Below are 25591 nucleotides of genomic sequence, written 5' to 3'. Positions count from 1 at the left end.
GTCTGTCTCATGCTACCACGAGTGTGAAAGCACCACCAACATTCAAAAGTGACTAAAACATCAGCCAGAAAGCATAGGTACTGAGAAGTGGTCTGTGGTCCCCACCTGCAGAACCACTCCTTTATTGAGTGTGTCTTGCTAATCACCAAACATTTCCCCCTGTTGTCTATTCCATTTGCACATCATCATGTGAAATTGATTGTCAATCAGTGTTGTTCCTAAGTGCACAGTTTGATTTCACAGAAGTTTGATTTACTTGGAGTTATATTGTGTTGTTTAAGTGTTCCCTTTATTTTTTTGAGCAGTGTAGAAGCCTCCATGGTGAACCCCATAAAAGTTAGGACAGTTTTCAGTTCTTTGTGAACCATTTTAGTAGATGTATTTGCTTCCAGTTTCATGGGGACTCTGTTCTAGTCTGTAATGAGAGTGCACCATTTAGTTCTGTGGGAGACTTAAAGAGGATTTCCTCAAGTTTTATGAAATAAGGACATTCCTTCAATTATAATAACATTTTCAGGCTGTGCCACTGACAAACACCACTACAGCATAACACGGTGGCCACTGAACTTTACTGTGCAACTGGGTCTTGATGCTTAAAAAATGTTAAGTTCTGTTTTCTAGTTTGTGGTTTTTTTTTGATGGCATGATTTACATTTTTTGTTTGTTTTTAAAGGTTTTTTCTTTGCTATGCTTTTCTCCACGTGTTAGGACATTTTTACCTATTGGTGTCTGGCAAGTCTGCTTTTCTGCAGTTACTGGTTTTTTTTTTTTTAATATGTAAAATTTATTTTAGGCCACAGCCTAAATCTGTTCCTGAGCTGAAAGTCCTCCCTGCTGGATATCTAAACAGGTGCGTTTTTAAAGTGATTAAATTCAAGCCCAACTGAAGTATTGTCAAGAAGTGAGCAAGCCATCGTTTTCAGTCACAAGTAAGTTAATGTTTTTAGAGTTAAGTGTCAAATCCAGGCTTTGCTATCCCATACGGGTGATATGTCCTTACCAAATAAAATGTTTTCAGAGAACAATCTCTGGGAAGATAACTATCAACTTCTGTGAGAGTTCTAGAAAGCAATAACTAAGCTCTGGAAAGCAATGGAAAGTCCTCAGTAAGTTCTTGAAAAAATGCTGGAAAAGGAACCAGTCAGTTCTAGTAAAATACCCAGTATATTTAGGCAAAGTTCCAGGGGATTACCCAGTAAGTTCCACAAACGTAACCAGCAACTTCTGTGAACGCTCTGGAGAGTAACAGTACGTTCCAGGAGAGGATTCAGCAAGAGCTCAAAAAGTAACCAGAACATTCTGTGGAAGTTCCAGAAAAATAACCAGTAAGTTTAAGAAATTAGACCTGCAAGTTTAAGGAAAAAACCCGAATGTTCCTGGAAATTATCCAAACATTCTCCTGTCATTGTTAAAAAATTAACAACTTTTTTTTTTAATCTAAACACAGCAATAACACATCCAAAGAATAACGTCAACTGATGATGATTAACCAGATGACCACCACATGTTAAAAAAAACTAAAACCATACCGCTGAAGCCCCTATTAAAACATCAAGCCGCATCTTGTCCATACACTCTACAATGCCAGCAGCGCCATCTGGTGAAAGCAGCAATGAAATCAATTTCAACGCTGTGACGAAGTGAGGCCACTTGCCCTCAGCAATGAGCAGAAACTCTATTTAAAGGAACATTTTCTCATCTGTCAGTACTGATTTTGCACATCTTACATTCTGAGACAGAATATTTAGTGGGAAAGCTTTGATGTAGGAAGAAAACTGCATGTTATTACTGCAGTATCAATAGATGGCAGTAAGATCACACATACAAAAAAACTTGCTGATTAATGCCTGATTAATGAGTTTTTCACATTTTATGTCTACAACTAATAAATAACATTTGGTCACATGACAGAGGATATGAAAGCACAAATATCATTTATCAGACTGTGCATGAATGTTTAACAATGTTCTAATGAAAGATGTTTTTTATTTCATTTCATTACCCTTCCAGAAGGATTATCTAAACAATCAGTCAAGGTATTCCAGATGCTTGTAATGCTATTCATTAATCTATATATTTTTTTTTGCACTAGCAAGAATGTGTTGGGTCTATTGTCTTACAATCAGAAAATAAGAGAAAATAACAATGAGATTCTCATTCAGTCACAGATTTGGAAATGGCTAAGTAATTGCATTTTGCATATTATCTAATAAACTGGATATACTCCAGTGCTGCTATGACAATTAAAGGATCATGTTTATGCAAACGATTTTCATATACAGAAACATGACAACGCAAGGAAACACTAAATTCATAAACCGACAGCTGATGTTTTACATCAGCAATAAAGATGTTAGCAGCATTTTAAGGTAAAGCTCACTGCATTGGATGCAGACACCTAATAAATGATTGTTAAAAACATTTACTGTGTAGCTGCAGAGAAAACATTACAGCACTGAGATCAGATGGAAAAAATAATCTTTCTGCTCACTTTTATAGCTCAAGGTGTTTCTGCCCTGATACACAACTTAGCACACAGAAAACTCTTGTTTTGTGTACCAAGCAGTATATTGTTTTTATTATTGACATTTAGCTGGAAAATATCTGCTCCTAATCTTATTGTGATGCTTAGACTACAGTATATCATAGAAACGTAAAATTTAAACCATTACTAGATATTGAAAGAAAGTCAGGCATAAACATCAAGTTCACAAGACAACTTGTAAAAGAAAGGCTCCTGGGTTACTGGTTCCTTAGATGTTTACTTCAAACAACGATGTTTATTGGAGAAATTGAGACAGAAGATTGCCCCCTATTTTTTTTTTTTTACAGCTAACATTCATTGCACCAAAAGCTTCCATCACCATCCCTGTAAAAGCTGACGTAACAAATAGTAAACTCATATGACAGCACATGAACTGGCACAATATGCCAGTGCATATGCAGCTTGTAAATCTGATAAAGGATTTTCTTAAATTACAACATACAAATGGAAGTATATCAGTCATGTTAATTCGTTCCTGCTAAAGAAAAGCTATAAAACATCCTAGAGACCCTGATGTTCGCATAACATGTTGTAGGTGCACCAGGCTGGAAGGTGAACCTCTGACCCAGTCGTTTGTAGCCTCTAACAGGTTTATTTTAAGGATTGCCCTACATTTAGCTACTTCCATCATCCTATCAACTTCTTAGCTTCCAGGTCTCTACTAGGGAAAAGTAAACCCACAGGATGATGCTGCCACCCCCGTTTCACATTGAGGATGGTGTGTTCAGGATGTTGTGTTTTAGTTTTCTGCCTCACACAGGGTCATCTGACGAGAGCATCTTTTTCCCGTGTTTGCTGTATCACCCACAAGGCTTTGGTGAACGGCAAACTCAACTTCTCATAGCTTTCTTTCAATCATGGCTGTCTTCTTGCCACACTTCTATATGACCACATTTGTGGCATGCATGACTAATAACTACCCTCTCAACAGATTTCTCCACCTGAGCTGCGAATTTCTGCAGCTCCTCCAGAATTATTGTGGGCCTTTTGGCTGTTTGTCTGATGATACAATTTTTTCCTGGCCAGTCTGTTTAGATGGACGGCCATGTCTCGGTAGATTTACAGTTGTGCCATCCTCTTTCCATTTCTGGATGATGGATTGAACGACACTATGAGATGTTTAAAGATACAAAAAAAGAAATGAATGCAATGTTTTTAGAAGAAAGTGAAATGGAGAACAACACTAAATCAATTTGTTATCCTAAAGAAAGGGGAATCTTTAGATCTAACATGTCCCACTTAGCAAATAGATACCTTCTTTTCTATTTCAAGATGAATTTCAAATCAAGACTGTATAGCTTGTCAGATTTTCATGTTTCCTTATGAGTGGTAAAAGAGTTGTGTGAAAACACAGTTTTGAACTTTTTCAAGAGTTTATTTCTAACCCCATTATGAATTTTACACCAAAAGGCCAGAAAAGACCATGTAAAAAGAAAATATTTTAAAATATCTTTTTAATGACTGACTTTCAAACATTGCCATTTAGCTTCTTTCTTCTCTTAAGCTCGCTTTTAAATCCATATCCATACCTGCTTAGAGTTTGAATTATCTTTTTCTGAACAAAAATTTCATTGTGATGATCTTGTGTGTGTTTGGTGCTTCCACAACCACGATTTATGACTGGTGAAATATCCGGAGAGAACCCACAAATGAACAGAGAGAACATGCAAACTGGATGCGGAGGGACTACTCCTGGGAATTGAAACCAGGACCTTCTTGCTGAAAGGCAACCAGCTACACCAACATGCACCTGTACCTAATAATTAGAGACAAGTAGAACGAAAATGGAAAACTTTTTATTTTTCTTCCTTCCATAAAATATTTATATAGCATATTTAAAAACTGCCATTGGTCAAAGTTCTGCACACAAAAATTACATGATTAAAAAAAAACAAAAACAAAATAAAAACATAAAAAGGGAACCTCCGTAAAAAAAAAAATGTCAGCTTTCATGCAATATTATATTATTTATATTACAAAGCAAATAAACACAGATACAGACACAGAAAAACAAATCAAATGATAAAATCAAACAGCAGAGGTAATTTAAAAAAATAAAATAAAATAAAATAAAGAGAATAGAATGATGGACAAGAAAATGAAAGGAATATTGGACTGAAAACTTAACTAATAATGTTTAGATGGCACAGTCAAAGGCCACTCTAAACAAATAAGTTTTTAATCTTGATTTAAAGCAACTTAGGTTTTGGCGCTTTTACAGTTTTCTGGCAGTTTATTCCAGATTAGTGGAGCATAAGAAATAAAAGCTGCTTCTCCATGTTTGGTTCTGGTTCTGGGTATGCAGAGTAGATTTGAGCCAGAAGACCTGAGAGGTCTGGGTGGTTGATACACTGACAACAAGTCTGTATTTTGGTGCTAAGCCATTCAGTGATTTATAGACTAACAGAAGTATTTTAAAGTCTATTCTCTGAGCTACAGGGAGCCAGTGTAAGGACTTTAGAACCAGGGTGATGTGCTCCACTTTCTTAGTTCTAGTGAGGACGCGGGCAGCAGCGTTCTGGATCAACTGCAGCTGTCTGATTGACTTTTTAGACAGACCTGTGAAGACATCGTTGCAGTAATCAATTCTACTAAAGATGAACGCATGAATTAGTTTTTCAAGGTCCTGCTGAGACATTAGTCCTTTAATCCTGGAGATGTTCTTTAGGTGATAGAAGGCCGACCTCGTTACTGTCTTTATGTGCCTCTGAAGGTTCAGGTCTGAGTCCATCACTACACCCAGGTTTCGAGCCTGACTGGTGGTTTCTAGCTGTATTAACTGAAGCTGTGTGCTAACTTTTAAACACTTTTCCTTTGGTCCAAAGATTATTACTTCAGCTTTGTTTTGATTTAACTGAAGAAAATGTAGGCACATCCATGCATTGATTTCTTCTAATCATTTACCCAGCGCTTGAATGGGTTCATGGTCACCTGGTGACATCGTAACATATAGCTGTGTGTCGTCTGCATAATTATGATAACTTACGTTGTTGTTTATTAAAATCTGAGTTAGGTGGAGCAGCCTCTCCCCCTAGTCTCTTTTAAGAAGAGACTAAAAATCACCAAGGGTTAAAGGCTCTCTGATCTGAAGGGGTAGATTGTTTTACAGTTTAGGAGCTACAATTGAAAGGCCTGATCACTTCTATGGAGCAGCCTGGACCTTGGGACAACTAAACAAAACTAACACTTTGTTACCCTCAAAGCATAAATTACAGAAGTCATATGACTTATTAATTAAGTTAAATTTAAAAAGGTCATGTTTGAAAAATTATAGCATAGGTAGTCCAGTGCACAGTTAAAAAATAACTAAAAAGTAAACTTTTTTTTTTTGCCAAACCGAGTGCCCCAACACCTAGTACTGGGGGAAAATTAAACTTTTTTTCTTACTTTTATTACTGTGAGTTCCCTTAGTTAAACATAAACATGTGATATCCACAGAAATGTTAGAATCCTGGTTAAAACCTGATATAAACTATTTTTTATGAACATCAAACAGATAAAACTACAAGCAGTTAAAACAGAAAGTAAAGAAACTCCACAAAATGGCATCATATTCAAACTCAGTCTCAGCGGTTTACCACGTGGCTTCTACACACACAACCAGCGTCTGCTGAAAGCAGAGAGCTCACAAATTTTAAAATATAAGTTTTATTACAATCCTCCCAGTATTCTTTGAATACAGTTTGTAATTTGAGAAAAACGCAATAAGGTTTGTTTTTTTTATTTCAAGCACAAACATCTCCATAAGCCCTTTCAGGGTTTCAGAGGTTAAAACATAGAGAAGAGAAATAGGCCCACTGGGGAAAATAAATAGATTTAAAAAAAAAATAAAATCAGAACTCTGACTTTTCTCACAATTCTGACTTTAATATCAGAATTAAAACATCAGAATTCCGACTCAAAGGGATGATATTTTACAGATCCCACTGAATGTAGTCAGTCCCACACTGAAAAAAAGCTTATAATCACCAAAAATTGGTGTTTATTGTCTGCCAAAAACACACCCAATCAGTTTTTGGCAGGCCATCACTTTTTGGCACACAGAACAGATTTGGGCAGAGTTGTCACCCCAGCCCTGCAGTCATCAGCCATGTTTACACTTTCTACTGCTGGGATGCACACAATGTTGCATCAGTCAGCTCGCCTCAGTAAGCCACTTCACCTCATGACAGCCGGGCCTTGCCTCTTGGGATGGCTTCTGGGTCCTCTTTCCATCCCTTGCATCTTTCCTCCCTGTTTCTCTGAGACACTCTGTGTCCTGCACATTTTAACATTTCAGCCAGCGTCCCTGGCCTGTCTGTTTTGCAGTTGACTCCAGGGCACACCCACACCTCAACAGGTGACTGTCCTTAACCAAATTGTTCACTGGCAGCAAGGCTAAAGTGGATTAAAACAACCTAATGCAAAAAGCATTAAAAACCATGCAATCAAGATTTTCAGTTTAGAATGTCTAAGATAATGCCACAAAATTTTTTGTCAGAACTGGATATACAAATCACAAACAATAAAATCAGGATAAAAACTGAATAAAAGTAATACAGATATCCACTATGTGAAATCTTTACCTACTTTTTCTTACAAGGTCGCAGAGGAATGAGGTACACTCCTCTGAACAGGTCGCAAGCACCGATCGCCAATGGCAACACAGACACACAGAACAAACAACTATGCACTCACCTAAAGCCAAATTTGATTGACTAATTAACCTAGCATGCATATTCTTGGAATGTAGAAGAAACTCAGTGTACCTGGTAGCCCATCCAAGCAGGGAGAACATACTAACACGGTGAAAAAGACCTCAGGCTAGGATTTGAACATTTCTGGAATAAATATGGGCTGAATCAACAGTACAGGGGTGAGTTATTGGTCTGACCCAGCATAATGAGTTTGGCTTTGAATGGGAAAAATGGGCGAAAGTGACTAATGTCTAACATTAAGGCTACCAAAGACTGGGTTGATGAGAATAAAACATAACCTGCATTACTAAACTAAGTAGCATTTGGGTTAAAATTTGTTTTTATCCATCTATCTGCTGGTGCTTGTCTCCAGTTGTCAATGGGTATGGTACACCCTTGCCAGATCACTGGTCCATCACAGATATACACTTAATTTAATTCAATTCAATTCAGTTTATTTATTTAGCACCAATTCACAACACATGTCGTATCAAGGCACTTTACAAAGTTAAGTCAATCGAATCATACAGATTTCAAGTCAGGTACTTACATTGTAATTGATCCTAATTATCAAAAAGTTCAGTCAGTATCAGTTTATTTTTCAAATTAGTTAAAAAGGTTTTCTACCTAAGGATACCCAGCAGATTGCATCAAGTCAGCAACTTACTACTGAGGGCAACTAAAAGTAAGCATCTGAACTAAGATGCATATTTTTGGACTGTGGGAGGAAACTGGAGAACCCACACGTGCAGAGCCATCCAGATAGGCCCTGGAAGGAATTTAAACCCAATAATTTCTTGCTACATGGCAACAATGCTACCAATTTCACCACCATGTGTCCCATGATTGTTATCCATCATATATACCAGCTTATTCATGCTTGACTCAGCAGAGACAAGGTGTCAGCCCTGGACAGGTTTCCAGTTCATTAGAGGACAATGAACCATATACTAACATCTAAGGGCAATTTAGAACAGTCAGTTAAAGTAACATGTAGTCATATTAAAAAAAAATTTGAGAATTACTGAAAGTTCATTTAATTCAGTAACTCAATTCACATAGTGAAACAAATTAAGTAATTAAATTACAAATGTTTTCAAGCATGTATTTCTGTTAATTATGATAATGTTCCACCTACAGCTAATTAAACATGGTATTTAAGATTAGAATATTACAATTACTTTAATTGTGAAATCCATGTTATTGTCTCATCATTTATCATTATAACAAAAAAAATTCTTTAGCACAAAAGTGCAGTTGGATTTATGAAAAGTAAAATTGCAGGTAACATGTAAAGTATCAAATATGTAAAGTCTATGTTTAGACTACATTCTTAAATTAATGCATGGTCTCATCCATCAAAGAGAGCGCTTTGAAAAATTAAGGGCACATGAAATATGTACAAAGCCAAACTTGTAACTGTTTAAATAAACACGAGGCACCATGCTCTGTCTGCAAATTAGCTCAGCCTTTACTCAGTTGTTGTGCGTTTAACGCAAGAGGGCCCCTTTGAATATACTCTGCGGTTGTTTGGTTAAAAGACAGCTACTAGACTTTGAGGCCGCCAATGAGCAATAGACCTGATTTCAATATACAAGTTATTTAAAGACCTTATTGAGACATGAGTCACTGATTTGTCTATTTGTAGTCATGGCTTAGACCAAGGGTGCCCACATCCAATCCTCAAGAGCTACTACCCTGCAACCTTTAGATGTATTTTTGCTCCAACACACCTGAATCAAATGGCTGAATTCCTTCCTCAGCATTCAGTCACTCAGTTCTGTGAGGCCTGGTAACAAGCCAGTCATTTTATTCAGGTGTGGTGGAGCAGGAACGCATCAAAAGGTTGCAGGACTGTAGCTCTCGGGGTCTGGATTTGGGCACCCCTGGCTTTGACCTACATATTTGGTCCAAGGTTTAGCTCAATTAAAACTGGTCTGAAAGTAGTCTAACAAATAATTTTGTGAAAAATCTAAAAGTGAGCGAAAACATAGAACCGAATCTCAAGCACATCTTTGATTTTGCATTAAAAACTAACCTTATTCTTTTTTTCAGTTGGTGAAAAAAGAATAATAACTATTTCAGTGTGGTGCATTCACACATGTGACATGTATGATTTGTTGCCCATGTGGGCTTGCATATGTTGAGAAAACTACCAGAACACCTACAGAAAGGATCAGTGTGCATAAAAGCACACATCAATGATCGAGATTATCTTGCTGCAGTGCATTGTAATAGTGCTCATCATATAATATTTCCTCTTTGCTCTTTTCATTGAACAAGTTATGCTGCCACCTAGAGGTGGTGACCTTGACAAGTTACTTAAACTTAAATGAGGCATACAATATATGAAATTAGTTTATAACCTTCAAGCGCACTAAATATTTAATTACTTAATTGCATAAAATATTGCCACAATGAAATTATTGATTTTCCTAAATGTTGTTTTTAATATTTCTACTTATGAGACTATGTGAATTAATTAAATTTATTTTTTTTTTGGCACATTTCATTATTACTAAACAAGAAATTAAAACATACTCACAGTAAAACTAGAAAAAATGCCTTTAAACATAATGAAGGCAAGAACTATGACAAAAGCAGCAAAAACCAAAAAGATTGTGCAAAAATTTAAGCTTATTTGACCACCTACCAGTGCTTCAATCTCTTAATGGACACACCAGGAAAGACCTAAAGAGTTCTTGATTAAAACTTAATGTTTTGTTTAGTTGTTAATGCAACAAACCATCAGACACAGTACTGAATTTTTAGTAACACACTTACATTTTGACTGTTTTCTAACCCTTAGTTATTTTCAAAGAAATACTTTCCAAGCAATTAATATTTAGGATCCCAAATTTTGAACAGCCTCTGGATATTTAAGGATATGTTTTTTTATGTGCTTTGTACACAGTTCGCATAGTTTTAAGAACTACCAAATCATTAAATTAAAATGTTTTTAACTGAAAAAAATAAAGGGTGGGTTGATTCTGTCAGGTTTTTATTTATTTGTTTTTACAAGTTTTTTGCACTAAAAATATTGCATTAATATTGTTCTTGTACATGTTTGCCCAGACTTCATCACAGTAAGTCAAAATTTAATTTAATTTTGTTTTCTGGAAACCTGGTCTGCCTTGCAAAAAAATAGTATCAGCAAATAAAATACACTTCAGATGTTTTGAAAGCAAACATAAATCATTCACATATATTGACGAATTCTAGATTTGTGCAGCTCAAGGTGGCAACTTGTCAGAGTAGCTCTATTACATATGATTAAATCTTTCAAAAAATGTTTATTCCTCATTTTTCTAGTTGAGGCTTTGCATATTTTGGAGGATTATTCCCTCTGGTTTTAGTTGTTTTATGCTGGTGCATTTTTACTTTTTATAATGTGTACCTGTAGCAACAATGTGTTTTGAAGAGACTACTGTAGACACACTTCAGTAAGCAAATAAACACATTTCAGGATACCTGCAGTTTGCTTATCACTGCAGAGTTGGAATTGAAGATGTCTGCTCCAATTCTGGACAAAGCAGGCAGCACCTTAAGAATCATGCTTTTTTCATTTCTTCAGTTAACTTAACACAATTCAGCCCTATTTATTATGCCAGAAATCCAGAAATTTTAATTTAAAATATAATTTACATATAAAGCCCATCATACATCAGAGATCTGATTGTTCCATAAGTTCCTAACCGAGCACTTTATTCTCAGACTGCAGGCTCACTGGTGGTTCCTGAAGTTTATAAGAGTAGAAGAGACCCTGTCTACTTTCAAAACTATCCTTTACACTTTCCTTTTTGATAAAGCTTATATTTAGAGTGGCTCAGGTTATCGTGAACAATCTGTAGTTGTGCTGCTAATGGTTAAGGCTGATGTTGTCTATACCCACTTATCCATGCAGGGTTTCCCGCAGTCATTGGGCGAAAAAGGGGTACTCCTTGGAAAAGTTGGCAAGGTTGATACACAGACACAAACAATAAACAACCATTCATGCACACCCAAACTTTACAATTAGTTTAAAGTAACCAGTGACCCTAACATTCATGTTTTTGGAATGTGGGAAGAAGCCAGAGTACCTGGAGGGAACCCACGCCACACAGGGAGAACACACAAAATGTAGAAAGACCTTGGGCCAGAATTCGAACCCAGGACCATCTTGTTGCAAAGCAACAGTGCTAACAACCACCCCACTGTGCAGCACATTCTTTTTTACCATTTGTAACAAATGTTTTTTCTTCATTTATGTGACCCTCAATAAAATTTGTCAAAATGTTTTAATTTACAGAAGCAGTGCTTTCAGTTACCCTACTTGGCTATTTTATTGAGGGATAAATTAGCATTCTATACATCAAGATATAAACTTAGCTGCATGTCCATTAGAGTTTAACAAATCAATATTTGTCAACCCACATTCTTGCAATAAGTGGGTATAGATATTAGGTAGATGGATGAATGGACGACTATTAAAGTCGCCACATGCAAATATTGGCTTGTTATTACTAAAACTATTCTATATTTTGCATCTATGGTATAAATAGCAGTATAAAAAAGGCTCCCAACAAACCAACAACAACAGCGAAAAACTGTAACGCAGCTTTACATGAGCTCCAAATAGCCTTCTTTCGCTCCATCTCAGCAGCAAACATTTTCATATGAGTGATAACAGACTGGACAATGGCTATGTCCACAGCTTCGTCCTGCAGTGATATCGAATGATCCTGCAGACGTTTCCTTCCAAACGTTTTTCGCAGATTTTTCACAACAGCCTTATACACCTTTTTAGTCCATTTTAAATCAGAAAACTGCTTTTCGAAGGCAGTGAGTCCTTCTACAGCCTTGTTTACCAGCATTTTGGTATAAGGTATCAAATTCTGATGGCTTTGATTGTTAAAAAAGTTACACTCTTTCAGCACTCTGACAATCACAATACTGATAAACATCGCAAGCCCGTCTTTGTTTTCCACCTCAGTTGCCACTTCACATGGAGGAGAGGCAGTGGACTCCTGCAACTCCTGAGTTGTGTCCACACATGACTGCAGTTCCTGCTTCAGGCTGGGTGAATCTGGTGATTCTCCCAAAACAGAACTAGTACTCTTTTGGGCAATTGTAACAACACTGTCTCCCTGCTCCAAGAAGCTAACCGTAAGTGAATCTTCAGCTGTAGGCCCATTTTCTTGTTTGAACATAATCCCTTTTAAGTCTCTTTCCTGCAGTACAAAACTGTTCTCTTGTTGGGCCATGGTGACCTTTAGTCTTGCTCCGGAATAATTACCAGTAAAATTTCTGTTGTAAAAATGTTAGGCTCCCTATCTTAAGAGTATTTTAGTAAAGCCTACTAAGTATTCTTGTTTAGGCAATAGGGAATCTCTAGCTGTTTCTCAATATGACCTCATGTCTATGTGCACTTACACTTCTGAAACGTCATTAACTTGTACCCTCTTACTTGCTGTGACTCATCAAAGCAGGTATGACGCATCAAAACAAGAATGCACGTGCCCCGCCTCGTGTTCTGGTCCCGCCCATTTTACTGAGGACGCACATGAGGATCCCTCTACGTACTCGGTATTGCCAGATTAGGCAGGCTTCCTCCAGTTGGACTTCTTTTGAATATGTTGGGCTGAAAGGAATATCTTTGGGCTAGTTGCTAAAATTTGGCCTGCTTTTCACAACTTTTGGCGGGTTTCTAGAAAGTATTTATAGATAATTTCTATCAAAATAGTTGCCATGGTGTTGCCAGAAATGTACAAACTGACACATAGCGAATCCAACTCCGCTGACTTTTTGGATTTGTCTACTTCGTATGAATGTACCGATTACAGCAATCTTTGCTTTGTACCTATTTAGGTACACAACATCTAAAGTGTCTCTGTATCGCGCTCCAGCATTTAGAAAAGCCATAGTTCACGAAAAAAAAAAAAAAAAAAAAACGAATAAAAGTTGCGGTAATGCTCTTCCTATTCAACCCAGTTCTATCAACATGGCGCATTTTTTCCGGTCCGGTCTTTGGGAAATATCCATTGTGCAAGCAGTGGCGTAAAGTGAAAATGTAAATATAGAAAATTAGATTTTTGAATAAACTATGATTATTTTATCACCAAAAGTAGTTTTAAGATGTTTCTAGGCGCCAAAGTAGACCTCAAACCTTCATTTATGTGGTAAGGTCATCTAGAATGGATCTATTTTTCATGCGCTGCGGCTTTTCGCTTTTGATAATCCATATATTAACTGCCGATAGCTGCCGGCTGATTATTTGCTGATATTATAAATATTGTTACTACATATATTTTAATATTTGTTTTTTGCTGTTAATTAGTTTACCAGATTATGATCATAATAAAAAAAAACAATGATACGTTTTTGTTACTAGCTGTTTAGTAGTTATTGTAAATGAGTCAAGCAGTTTTAAAGAAATACATATGGTCAAAATTAGATGTAGAATAATTATAAAAATTCTTGCTCATGGATCCAATGTATATTTAAGGAATAAGTTGTATAGGTCTAAAGCCTTGCTTTAGAACCATACAACATCTCCTGTTATTCTTCTATGGAGCCATAAATTAATTTATAATAGAATTGTCTTGTGAAGGTGGCAAAGATGCTTCATTTTTAATGTTTCTATGGTGACTGAAGTCTGAAAAGGTTCTATAAGGTGGTAAACAACTATTACACAGAGAACCAGTTGCTATAATCAAAAGTATTTTGTGTGAAATGACATTTTGACAAAAGACACTTCTGATGTTTTAGGACTACATACAAATTGTTGGCTCTAAATCTTTGTTAGGAAGATTACTAAGAGCATCAAACTAGAGAATACATATTTAAAAAGAAACATTTAATGGTTTAGCAGCAGGTATTGGTTTTTATTACTAGCACATTTCACAAAACACTTTAAGGCAGAATTTTTGATAAAGCTTATAGTTAGAGTGGCTTAGTTTATCAGGGAGGGAGCCTTCCTCCTTCCCTGTTGGATGGAGTAAGGGGGAGTCAGGTTTAGCCTAAACCGGCTCAGTGTCTACCTGTGACACCTTTCTGGAGAGGGGAATTGTCCGAGCTTCTGCTGGCAACAACTTAATGCTCACCCTCTACCGATGATCCACATAGCCCTGTCTTTTAGTGTTTAACCCTTTTTCTCTCCTATGGCTACTGGCTGAGCTTCTACTGTGACTAACTGTATGTGCTCTCTTTCAGACTCTAACATTGAAAACTGGCTCAAAGTTTATCTGTTCTTTCTTTCTAGGTGAAACGACTAAAGGAGCTACATCCATTAACATTTACTTTTCCTTGCCATAGAAAGTACTTCTGGATCAGTGCTTCTGTGTTATTTTTGTGTCTCTGCTCTGTTCTCTCAAACCCCCAGTCGGTCGTGGCAGATGGCCGCTCACACTGAGCTTGGTTCTGCTGAAGGTTTCTTCCTGTTAAAAGGGAGTTTTTCCTCTCCACTGTCGCTACATGCATGCTCAGTATGAGGGATTGCTGCAAAGTCAACGCCAGTGACTGTCCACTGTCTCTACATGCTCATCCGGGAGGAGGAAATGCTGTGAGTCACTGACTGGATGCAATCTGCTGGGTTTCCTTAGATAGAAAAACTTTTTATCCAATTTGAATAAAAAGCTAATTCCGACTGCACTGTTCAGAGGTTAGGATTAATTGGAATGTATGTACCTGACTGTTGTGAAGTGCCTTGAGACAACATGTGTTGTGAATTGGCTCTATATAAATAAAACTGAATTGAATTGAATTAAGCACCCTTTGCCATCTCCATGTGTTTTGTAAAGGACCAGTGCCGCATGGAATGGGTGAAATCATCCCATTAGTATGTTGTGCCTTTGACTCGCCAAGCTAACTTTGTGATTCAAGGGAATAATGTAGGGATGACGTATGGTTTGTGTAATACACCAAGAGCAGAATTTACAAGCAAAAGCACAAGTCACAAATCATTTCAGATGAAATGAGTAAAAAAAGTGAGACACGTAATTTAAATTTGTGTCATTGTTTTCGTAATACAGGTCCTTCTCAAAATATTAGCATATTGTGATAAAGTTAATTATTTTCCATAATGTCATGATGAAAATTTAACATTCATATATTTTAGATTCATTGCACACTAACTGAAATATTTCAGGTCTTTTATTGTCTTAATTTGGATGATTTTGGCATACAGCTCATGAAAACCCAAAATTCCTATCTCACAAAATTAGCATATTTCATCCGACCAATAAAATAAAAGTGTTTTTAATACAAAAAACGTCAACCTTCAAATAATCATGTACAGTTATGCACTCAATACTTGGTCGGGAATCCTTTGGCAGAAATGACTGCTTCAATGCGGCGTGGCATGGAGGCAATCAGCCTGTGGCACTGCTGAGGTCTTATGGAGGCCCAGGATGCTTCGATAGCGGCCTTTAGCTCATCCAGAGTGTTGGGTCTTGAGTCTCTCAACGTTCTCTTCACAATATCCCACAGATTCTCTATGGGGTTCAGGTCAGGAGAGTTGGCAGGCCAATTGAGCACAGTGATACCATGGTCAGTAAACCATTTACCAGTGGTTTTGGCACTGTGAGCAGGTGCCAGGTCGTGCTGAAAAATGAAATCTTCATCTCCATAAAGCTTTTCAGCAGATAGAAGCATGAAGTGCTCCAAAATCTCCTGATAGCTAGCTGCATTGACCCTGCCCTTGATAAAACACAGTGGACCAACACCAGCAGCTGACACGGCACCTCAGACCATCACTGACTGTGGATACTTGACACTGGACTTCTGGCATTTTGGCATTTCCTTCTCCCCAGTCTTCCTCCAGACTCTGGCACCTTGATTTCCGAATGACATGCAGAATTTGCTTTCATCCGAAAAAAGTACTTTGGACCACTGAGCAACAGTCCAGCGCTGCTTCTCTGTAGCCCAGGTCAGGCGCTTCTGCCGCTGTTTCTGGTTCAAAAGTGGCTTGACCTGGGGAATGCGGCACCTGTAGCCCATTTCCTGCACACGCCTGTGCACGGTGGCTCTGGATGTTTCTACTCCAGACTCAGTCCACTGCTTCCGCGGGTCCCCCAAGGTCTGGAATCGGCCCTTCTCAACAATCTTCCTCAGGGTCCGGTCACCTCTTCTCGTTGTGCAGCGTTTTCTGCCACACTTTTTCCTTCCCACAGACTTCCCACTGAGGTGCCTTGATACAGCACTCTGGAAACAGCCTATTTGTTCAGAAATTTCTTTCTGTTTCTTACCCTCTTGCTTGAGGGTGTCAAGAGTGGCCTTCTGGACAGCAATCAGGTCGGCAGTCTTACCCATGATTGGGATTTTGAGTGATGAACCAGGCTGGGAGTTTTAAAGGCCTCAGGAATCTTTTGCAGGTGTTTAGAGTTAACTCGTTGATTCAGATGATTAGGTTCATAGCTCGTTTAGAGACCCTTTTAATGATATGCTAATTTTGTGAGATAGAAATTTTGGGTTTTCATGAGCTGTATGCCAAAATCATTCGTATTAAGACAATAAAAGACCTGAAATATTTCAGTTAGTGTGCAATAAATCTAAAATATATGAATGTTAAATTTTCATCATGACATTATGGAAAATAAGGAACTTTATCACAATATGCTAATTTTTTGAGAAGGACCTGTAGATCTGACCCACATACAGAAGAACACTGAAGGTCAACTGAATCAGTGAAATACGTTTTATTTACAAAAAGTGAGAGTGGAACGTGAACGGTAGAATCGCCAACTGTATGGAAAGAGGGGGAAGAGAACTGGTGAAAACAAGAACTATTATGTGGAGGAATTAACAAAAAGTTCCAATGATAAACAGTTAAACGGCTTACTAAGTAAGTGCAGTCAGGTCGCCAGGGGAAGAGGGATTCGGGGTCCAGGTTTACGAAGTGGAGTAATCCAGATGGTTTCTCTTGTGCTGTTGAATACGTTTTGGTGAGGTCAGGAGTTAGTTCAATGTTCAAGTACTTGCGTTGGAGGGTGGACAGGGAACGCTTATGCCTTGGTTCAGGAGACGGAGGAAAACAGGAAGCAGCCAGCTTGATCCTTGGAAACGAAATGCAAACGAAATCCACCAAACGTAGCTAATCTTGATCGTCCGGAAACTTCTGGAACCGAAGTCAGAGTTCAACAAATATAGCCAAAAGATTCAGGTTTCTGCCTGCGAAGGAACATACACAAAGTCAGCTTAGAGACAAGGAACGGAGCATAGTAGTGGCTTGAGCTTGTTACCACTGAAGGCAAACACTCTGGGAACGAAGTGCTGGCAGCCTCCTGCTCAAATACTCCTCCAAGCAATCAGTAGAACAGTCGCACCTGTGACCCAGCACACCTGAGAAACTCCGGCACCATCTGGAAACAAAACACAAACACACACACTGAACCCAAACCCCGACATCTTGAAGCATTTACTCCATCAACAACAAAATGGCTGGACTGAGTTTGTCCGCCATGTTTTAAAAGGATGACTCAGGACACCTCTTGTTGCCAGCTCATGTCTGTGAGCTTTCAGAAAATGCAGTTTTGATTTATGAATGGCCAAAACATCTTAGAGGTGACTTGTCCTTGTGGGTTTCTGACTGAAATGTTTTGTGGAAGGAGCTGTTTAAATTTCTTTATAAAGTGTAGGAGCACAGAGCCAATGAATAAGATTGTATTGGTAATGCTAACCCTTCTTGTTATATAAATGAAATTTAAAATGCAGATAATGTTGCTCCACTGCTCTCCTTTACATTGAGGTAAACAGTCTGTCATACCCTCTTACGTGTAAAGATTTATACATTAAGAACAGAATGCAAATTGAAAATCTGTTTTGTAACATTTGGCTACATCATCGCTGCTCCTTTGACTTGTCCCAGATAAAGGTGTGGTTACAAGGACAGATATTGACATCTCTCCTGGTGGAATGACTGAGTGACTCCAGCATTTATTGGGGCCTCTAACAGGGATGGTAATGGATTTAAATCTAGGCTCCATGGCTTTGATGGTGATTCAGTCAGGGCTTCCTTGGGGAGTCTGGGATCCTGCTGAAGAATCTATTACTGACTTTGATTGGCCCATCCAACATAAATTGATCTCCCTATTGATGTGCCTGAGGTCCACTGTGTTGCTCTTTTGATCACTGAGAGTAACAGCCATTTGTCGGTGAAAGCAACCTTTTTATAAGGCATTAATATTCAATGTTTTGGGTTCTTAATGGATGCTTTTTAAAGGCAATACAAATAGTTCCCCTTACGTTTTTCTCTACAAGATCATCCAGAGGCCCGATGGCCTTGTTGGACAGGATTATGATGTTTCCCCAACAGCTTCTTTAAGTGTTATCTTTAAGTTTATTTTAAGTAAGAATGTCAACTCCTTTAGGTCAAGCTGTGACTTGACCTGTGCGGCACTGATTCATACAGTTATTGTTCTCTTGCTCATGAAGCCATACTACTTAGGAGGACAGGCAGGGCTCAGTATGCAGTTTGTTATCAGTGGTTGTGGGAATTGAAAATTATTCCTTGTTTAAATTTTCTGTTTTCCTGTGCTCTGGAACCACTTACCTGGACCTCACTTATGCTTCCAAAAGAGTTTCACGTGAGTTCTGTCTCACATCTCTTGACTGCTCCTCAAATTCAAATTCATTCAAATACTTTCTCAATCTCTAAAGGAAATTAGATGTATAACTTGTACTATTTAAGTTTTTTCAAAGATCCATTATGCATGATTAAGTCGCTTTCTCTGATGCTGCCACCCAAGCAGGTGATTGCAGATGAGTACATGCTCTCCACAACACAACAATAGAGAATTTGTGACATCTCACTGCAAACACTGAATGACCTACACTGGCTTTAAAAAGCCTAATCCCCGTTGTTGAAATGCTAGGTTTTTGTGATGTAAGAAAATGAGGCCGTGAATAATCCATAGAGAACTTTTTGTTTTTAAAAAATGTGATATTTATCCCGTGTGAAACGTGGTATTCCCTGTATTCTCTGTTTGTCTGTCTTCAGTAATTAGAATTGTAAGATTACAAAACACATTGCCAAAATTAGAAATATCCTATCCAGGAGTGACACTGAAAAACTAGTCCATGCATTTGTTACTTCAAGGCTGGACTTTGTAATTCTTTACTATCAGGATGTCCACAAAATGCAGTTAAAAGCCTTCAGCTGATTCAAAATGCTGCAGCAAGAGTTCTGATGAAAATTAAAAAGATATATCATATTTCTCCTATTTTAGATTCCCTTCATTAGCTCCCTGTTAAATCAAGAATAGAATTTAAAATTCTCCTCCTCACATATAAAGCCCTTAATGATCTAGCTCCATCATACATCAGAGATCTGATTGTTCGATATGTTCCTAACAGAGCACTTTGTTCTCAGACTGCAGGTTTACTGGTGGTTCCTAGAGTCTCTAGAAGTAGAATGGGACGCAGATCCTTTAGTTATCAGGCTCCTCTCCTGTGGAACCAGCTCCAAGCTTTAGTCCGTGAGGCAGACATCCTGTCTACTTTTAAGGCCAGGCTTAAAACTTTCCTTTTTGATAAAGCTTATAGTTAGAGTGGCTTAGGTTATCAGGGACGGAGCCTTCATCCCTCCCTGTTGGTTGGAGTAAGGGGGAGTCAGGTTTAGCCTAAACCGGCTCAGTTATGGTTGAGGTGCAAACACACCCTCCATTTCTGCTACCTGTGTGACCCCTTCTCTTTTCCAATGGTTATAATCAGTCTGACAGAGAGAGGTATCCCAATCATTGTGGTTTTTAGTATAACAATGACCATCAGTGGGACTCTTTGTGGGGTTCCTTGAGACGACATAGTTGTAAATAAGCGCTGTTTAACTAAATAATCTGAACTGAAACTATCTCTGTAGTTATGATGCTATAGGCTTAGGCTGCTGGAGGACATAACGACCACTTTCACCCTCTTCGCCACATTCTCACACTACTCTCCAATTTTGCATTATTTACTGTTATTTCAGCTTTTAACCTTGTTCTCTCTATTCTCTTCCTAGAAGCTACACCTGGCCTGGTACTGTGTCTACCTGTGACACCTTTCTGGAGAGGGGAATCGTCCGAGCTTCTGCTGGCAACAAATTAATGCTCACCCTCTACCGATGACCACATGGCCCTGTCTTTTAGTGTTTAACCCTTTCTTTCTTCTAGACATGGCGATTGACTGAGCTTAACTGTAACAAACTCTATGTGCTCTCTTTCAGACTCTAACCTTGAAAACTGGCTCAAAGTTTATCTGTTCTTTCTTTCTAGGTGAAATGACTAAAGGAGCTACATCCATTAACATTTACTTTTCCTTGCCATAGAAAGTACTCCTGGATCAGTGCTTCTGTGTTATTTTTGTGTCTCTGCTCTGTTCTCTCAAACCCCCAGTCGGTCGTGGCAGATGGCCGCTCACACTGAGCCTGGTTCTGCTGGAGGTTTCTTCCTGTTAAAAGGGAGTTTTTCCTCTCCACTGTCGCTACATGCATGCTCAGTATGAGGGATTGCTGCAAAGTCAACGCCAGTGACTGTCCACTGTCTCTACATGCTCATCCGGAGAGGAGGGAATGCTGCAAGTCACTGACTGGATGCAATCTGCTGGGATTCCTTAGATAGAATAACGTTTTATCCAATTTGAATAAATAACTAACTGACTGCACTGTTCAATGGTTAGGATTAATTGGAATGTATGTACCTGACTGTTGTGAAGTGCCTTGAGACAACATGTGTTGTGAATTGGGGCTATATAAATAAAACTGAATTGAATTGAATTGAAGATGGAAGACCACATGCAAAGAAATAGAAAGTATCCAGATGTAAATTCTCCTTAAACATTGTGGCTAAATGTATTATGCTCTTGTGAAACTGCATTTTGATCCATAGTTCAAAAAGGCATGTTTGGTCAAGAACAACACTGCACATCACCAAAAGAACATTACACCCACTGGGTGGTGGCAGCATCATGAGCTGAGGCTACTTTTCTTAAGACTGAACTGGGTTTTTTGTTGATGTAGATGAATATCTGGGCAGTTTTGAATACTGGTCAGTCATAACCCACAGCTTTTAGATTTCTGCTAGATGAGGAGGGATTTTATGTGTCAGCATCACTCTGAGACAATCGTGCATCCAAATCAACATAAGAATGACTCCATGAAGGGAAAATTTAAGATTTAAGATGACCTGGCCAGAGTTCAGAACTAAGATTGACAGAAAATCTTTGGGGTAACTTGAAGATAGCTGTGGGCAAGAGATGTCCTTACAATCTAAAAGATTTGGACTTTTGCCAGCTTAACTGTTGTGTCCCCATGTCCAGCATGGATTTCAAGTGAACACAGAGGTATTTACGTAGAGTTCCCACCACCACAACCAACCTGGAAGTCCTCAAACCCACTCAAGGGTTCTCTGCTGGTCCCTCATATGAGCAATCCTCACCTACCTGCGTGTCTCCAACTTCATACCATCTAGAGCTCATCGGAGATCAGTCGAACCTAACTGAATACCACTCGGCCTTCACCAACTGCTTTAGGAAGCACTCTAACCTCCACAAGCATCACTATTCAACCAATCAACAAAATGAGTCTGTCTACTCACAGTTTTCTCAACTCAGCTTTAGTTGATAACATTATAGTTTATTTAACTAGTCTATTTGGTGTCTGGTTCTTGCACTTGAGTCCAAAACAAAATTGAATAAAGCCAATAAATGCATCAGAAACTAATTTAATCTGAGTTCGTGTCCGTTGCTCATCTCCAGGCTTAACTTCAGAGGAACGGGTTGTAAAAATGGCTTCCTTAGCATGAATGAACTATGGTTTCTGTAAACATGCATGATTTTGATAGTCTTTTTATGAAAGAATCTTAGATCATTTCGTGGTGACAAAACAAATGTCAAACTGTTACCATGTACCATTCTCATGTGACCGAGAACATTTTTAGGCATTTCCCCAGAATTCCCAAAAAGATAAGAATAAATGCATATATATTGTTATTTATCCATTTACTCTGAATGATTTCTTGAGTCCGATCAGGGTAATTATTTGAAAAATCTACAAATGGGCATTCAAATGTAATATATAGCCTGGGTAGAAGCTTAAATATAACAGTGTTAGTTAGAGAAACACAGAAGAAATATTTGCTTGTTTTTCTGACCTACTGGGTAAATGACAACCATGTATTTGAAAATGTTTGCAACAGAGCAAACTGACTGTAGCTAAATAAATCAAATTAAAAATTACTGCCAATCTGATGTTCACCCCACTACCCAAACACATGCTCTGTCCATACCATTCAGTTTAAGATATATCACCAAGTAGAGCCAGAGTGAGCTTTTGCTCATAATAACAGCTGCGTAATTCATCACTTTTTATTTTGAGTTCTTACTCCATGACAGCATAATATGCTCTGTCATCTCTGCAGCCAAGAATAATAACAGAGCAATCAAATCTGCAGATATTAAGGCTTTGTAGTTTAGTTCTACAGTGACACAACAATACTTTGGTCTGTGTGTGTTTATAAAGTTTAGAAAACAAAACAAAAGCAGATAAACAAACACTTAAATTAAATAATAACTAAAAAAATAATCATTATGTTTCATAAATACAGGACTTTAACAGCATGCTCAGTTAAAAACAATAATTTTCTTTCTTTTGCAAGCCCTAAAAAAGACAAAATATTGCTTTCAAATTTATATGCATAATTTAATAACACATATTCTGGTATTTGACATTTAAATTAGTTAAAAACCACCTCCTTGCAATCTTTTCAGTAAAGATTGGACCTTCCAAATCAAAATAAAAAACAATAAACTCTTGCATTGCCAATGTTATAAAATGCACTCCTCTTGTTATTTACAGCTACTGAAAAAAGGTCCATTGTCAGACATGTGCGTTATGTAACCGGCAATAACCTTTATAGAAAACCTGTGTAATTGTATTAAACCTTTTCACATATTTTTTTGATGGAATGCTCAGAAACACCACAGCTGCTGTAAAGGTAGCTTTCAATTTGGATCTTAAAGGCAAAAATTTGACAGAATCAGGCGTAGGCCTGCATCTAAATGTAAACTTAATTGAAGTATCGAGTGAAGTATGTGTAATTGTCAACAACAAGCAAGAACTGAGTACCTGTGATATTGGTTTGTAAAGAGCTTTAAAATAAATTAATCCTTTATAACATTAGCATAATGTCATACTGAAAAATGTTGTTGCAGCTTTCTAACAGGGAACTATTAAGATTTATTTACCTAACTTTCCATCCCCATGATGTCTCTGGTGACTGGATAAACAAGGGTCCTCATTCAGTCTTGTTTCTCACAGTTTCAATTTTGTAAATATATTACACTATTGTTATTGTATGTATGAATACCTTTAGGTGACTAGCAGTTTCTTGTTGCCTGACCTTTGAAGATTAGCACACATCTACCTGACATGAATAGCATGTTCTCTCATCTTTCCTATTATGAAGAGTAGCTAAGAGAAATGGGCATCTGAGTCTGTTGTTTTGTTCTTTGATTATTTGTTGAATATATTGCAGACAAAATGCATCTACAGTTATGTTTTGCACAGTATTGGTGCATAACCTGTAATGGGTATATAAATCTGTTTTAGTGACAGAACTTAAATGCTTAATCTGTTTAATGTACAGTATGTGGATCCAGGACAAAAAAAAAATAATCATGACATCAAGTCTTATCTGACCTCAGCAACATCTGCAGCGCCATCTTGTGAAAGTTAAAGTGATGCAGTTTGATCCTGTATTAGAGCCACACAGGGAGTTTGTTCACCCTGAGCAGGAAGTCTATTCAGAAGTACATTTTGTCATCTGTCAGCTCTGGTTGTGTTTTTCATATAGTTTGAGACAGGACAGTGGGACTTCAAGGCTCTAAGGTATTAATAAAACACAAAGTGGGTATTTATTCAGTGTCAATAGATGGCAGTAGTATCACACTACTACAGAACTAGTATTCAGTGAACCTTTTACCAGATCCTCATATTTTACTGTGAACAAATAATGACTAGCCTTTAGCCACAGTAAAGAAAACATAAAACTGAAATTATCATTCATCAGATCCTCCATGTATGGGTAACAAGATCTTATTATAAGATATTTGTGTTTATTTCAATTCATTACCTTCCAAAAGGGTTACCAAAACACGACACACGATTCAATCAAGGTGTCACTGATTCCTGTGATTCTATTTGCTAAACAGTACATCAGCAGAGAGGTGATCCTCATTCAATTACCTGTCATGAAAAAAAATGTATGGGCTCTTTTATATCATGCTGTAAATTAAAGATAAGCTAGAACTACATTGAGACTCTCCTTCTGTCACAGATTTAGAGAGTAATTGCATTTTGCGTCCTAACTCATAAATTAGGTCCACTCCAAGGGCTGCTGGAAGAAGGCTAATCATAAGAAAATAAGAGGGGGAGTTTAGAGGCATGACGAAGCTAAGAGGTTCATGGATTTTCACATCCAACCAGGGCAGAAAACATGACAGACTTTGCCTCTTGCTGACATTAATGGGGTGAGCAGCGTTTTTTGCTGAGGAGTTCCTCGGGCACACAAAGCAGCAGCATATACTTGTCATGTGAGAGTTCATTAGCAACATTTACATTGTACATGGATGTGCATGTTATAGTAGAGAGGACAGGCAGCATAGGGGTCAGGTTACACCCCCTTGCCTTATTATGTCTTGTTCAACGAACCTCACACTCGACATTGACATGTTGTTTATGTTGTAAATTATATACAGCACAGCAGCGGGAAAACTGCCACTCATGTCCTCCTCTCTGTGTGCATTTAGATGGAGAGCCTCTGCTCTCTGTCATTACAGTCAGTCAAGGCAACATCCCAAAATAAGGCAATCATGGATGCGCTGTAAGTTGTTTGTAGCTTTAAAGACACTGTGTGATCCGTCAAGCTAATGTTAGAGCAAGATGTCTGTGAAGAGATTTGGTCTCTGCATCCTTCGTGCTCCCCGTCGGCCTGATGAGGAGACGGGTCAGTGATTGTGTGAGGCTTGGTTGGCCCCTTCTGTTCTCTGTGAGGGTCCACTCATGGGATCAAAACCCATGAGACTTGAATTAGAGTCGTTGGGTCATAAGGTACACAGTCCTGAACAGAGACAAATCCAGAATGTACAAACAAACCCTGCACAGGTATAGCACCATGCAACAGTTCTTTCTTCATATTATACTTCAAAAGATGAAGGCTTTAAAAGTGGTCTACAATATTCTTTCTCAGTTTTTCACTGTTTTCTTTTCTGATTGGTTGTTTGTACCTGAAGAAAGGTCAGAATATTTACATTAGCTTGCAAAAATATTCATATTCCTTGAACGTCTTAATTTCTCATATTACTTTATTGGGATTTGTTGTGACGGACACACATAAAGCAAGTCGAAGTGCATGGAGAGCGG

At 38.0% G+C, this 25591-nt stretch overlaps 1 long non-coding RNA gene across 1 annotated transcript; it reads right to left on the bottom strand.

Moving 5' to 3' along the window:
- Positions 1 to 206: 206 nt before the first annotated feature.
- On the bottom strand, positions 207 to 11123 carry LOC124882852. The gene is made up of 3 exons (XR_007042022.1): positions 6708 to 11123; positions 4075 to 4301; positions 207 to 3654 (listed from the first exon to the last, which is right to left on the bottom strand). It is a non-coding gene; the product is annotated as an uncharacterized LOC124882852 (long non-coding RNA).
- Positions 11124 to 25591: the final 14468 nt, after the last annotated feature.

The sequence above is a fragment of the Girardinichthys multiradiatus genome, chromosome 1 (genome assembly GCF_021462225.1).
Source record: "Girardinichthys multiradiatus isolate DD_20200921_A chromosome 1, DD_fGirMul_XY1, whole genome shotgun sequence".
Lineage (NCBI taxonomy): Eukaryota > Metazoa > Chordata > Actinopteri > Cyprinodontiformes > Goodeidae > Girardinichthys > Girardinichthys multiradiatus.
Note: the sequence above shows the minus strand (reverse complement) of the source record. Positions and strands in the feature narration are given on the sequence as shown.